General features: G+C 53.5%; 1 pseudogene; it reads left to right on the plus strand.

Moving 5' to 3' along the window:
- The first annotated feature begins 1,418 nt into the window (after window positions 1–1,418).
- On the plus strand, window positions 1,419–1,536 carry LOC126177893 (5S ribosomal RNA; annotated as a pseudogene).
- Window positions 1,537–1,941: the final 405 nt, after the last annotated feature.

Here is a 1,941-nt window from a genome sequence, read left to right on the forward strand (position 1 = left end):
GGTTTGGATGTACCGTGCACTATTCAGTGTCCCCTCGACGATCACCAGTGGTGTACGGCCAGTGTAGGAGATCGCTCCCCACACCATGATGCCGGGTGTTGGCCCTGTGTGCCTCGGTCGTATGCAGTCCTGATTGTGGCGCTCACCTGCACGGCGCCAAACACGCATACGACCATCATTGGCACCAAGGCAGAAGCGACTCTCATCGCTGAAGACGACACGTCTCCATTCGTCCCTCCATTCACGCCTGTCGCGACACCACTGGAGGCGGGCTGCACGATGTTGGGGCGTGAGCGGAAGACGGCCTAACGGTGTGCGGGACCGTAGCCCAGCTTCATGGAGACGGTTGCGAATGGTCCTCGCCGATACCCCAGGAGCAACAGTGTCCCTAATTTGCTGGGAAGTGGCGGTGCGGTCCCCTACGGCACTGCGTAGGATCCTACGGTCTTGGCGTGCATCCGTGCGTCGCTGCGGTCCGGTCCCAGGTCGACGGGCACGTGCACCTTCCGCTGACCACTGGCGACAACATCGATGTACTGTGGAGACCTCACGCCCCACGTGTTGAGCAATTCGGCGGTACGGCGGTACGTCCACCCGGCCTCGCTCAAAGTCCGTCAACTGCACATACGGTTCACGTCCACGCTGTCGCGGCATGCTACCAGTGTTAAAGAGTGCGATGGAGCTCCGTATGCCACGGCAAACTGGCTGACACTGACGGCGGCGGTGCACAAATGCTGCGCAGCTAGCGCCATTCGACGGCCAACACCGCGGTTCCTGGTGTGTCCGCTGTGCCGTGCGTGTGATCATTGCTTGTACAGCCCTCTCGCAGTGTCCGGAGCAAGTATGGTGCGTCTGACACACCGGTGTCAATGTGTTCTTTTTTCCATTTCCAGGAGTGTATTACACAAGGTCGATGTCCCTCCCGACTTCTCGTACATGCACCACGCCACGGAAGCACGCCAGTTGACGGCAATATTGTGCTGTGAGGGACATTGACGCAGCCTCTCAAGGAACATGTGGTAGTAATAGAAAGGAACATGAGAGATGTAGAACAATATTGCGGATAGCCTTAATCTTCTCTTGCTTAATGTCTCTCCCAGCACGATACCGTTTCATAACGGCAGAATCGTGGTGCAGTGGCTTGAGCAGGTCTGATGGACTAACGTTCAAGTGTTGGCCGTCAAGTTTTCATGATCTGCACCCTTTGCAACACGTCTGGGATGCGGTCGAACGTCATTTGGTTTATGAAATATTTTATGTACCAGATCGCACTGTTATTGTGGACTTATAGTGTTCGATAATTATGCACTTCTTTTTTTCTCTGATATTAGACATGGTTACTCAGGATGATTATTAGCGCGCAATCACGCGCAATTTTCACTTCTCAGCTGATTTAGTGTAAGCTTCTCAGCATGCTTTCCAACAGCCTTGCCGCGGCGGTAACACCGGTTCCCGTCAGATCACCGAAGTTAAGTGCTGTCGGGCAGGGCTAGCACATGGATGGGTGACCGTCCGGTCTGCCGAGCGCTGTTGGCAAGCGGGGTGCACTCAGGCCTTGTGAGGCAAACTGAGGAGCTACTTAATTGAGAAGTAGCGGCTCCTGTCTCGTAAACTGACATACGGCCAGGAGAGCGGTGTGGTGACCACATGCCCCTCCATATCCGCATCCAGTGACGCCTATGGCCTGAGGAGGACACGGCGGCCGGTCGGTACCAGTGCGCCTTCATGGCCTGTTCGGGAGGAGTTTAGTTTTTAGTTTTAGTTCTCAGCATGCTTATTTGCACATTTCTTGAGTGTTACACCTGTGGTGACCCCTACGGGGAAGTTACCCTAATTTAAGAGCCTAGTATGTCCTGTTGATACATTTTATCTGAAAACTTCACAGTGATATTATCTGATGTCTATGACTAATTTTGTTGTTTCTGATATAAATTATTACTT

The sequence above is a fragment of the Schistocerca cancellata genome, chromosome 3 (assembly GCF_023864275.1).
Source record: "Schistocerca cancellata isolate TAMUIC-IGC-003103 chromosome 3, iqSchCanc2.1, whole genome shotgun sequence".
In the NCBI taxonomy this organism is placed as follows: domain Eukaryota; kingdom Metazoa; phylum Arthropoda; class Insecta; order Orthoptera; family Acrididae; genus Schistocerca; species Schistocerca cancellata.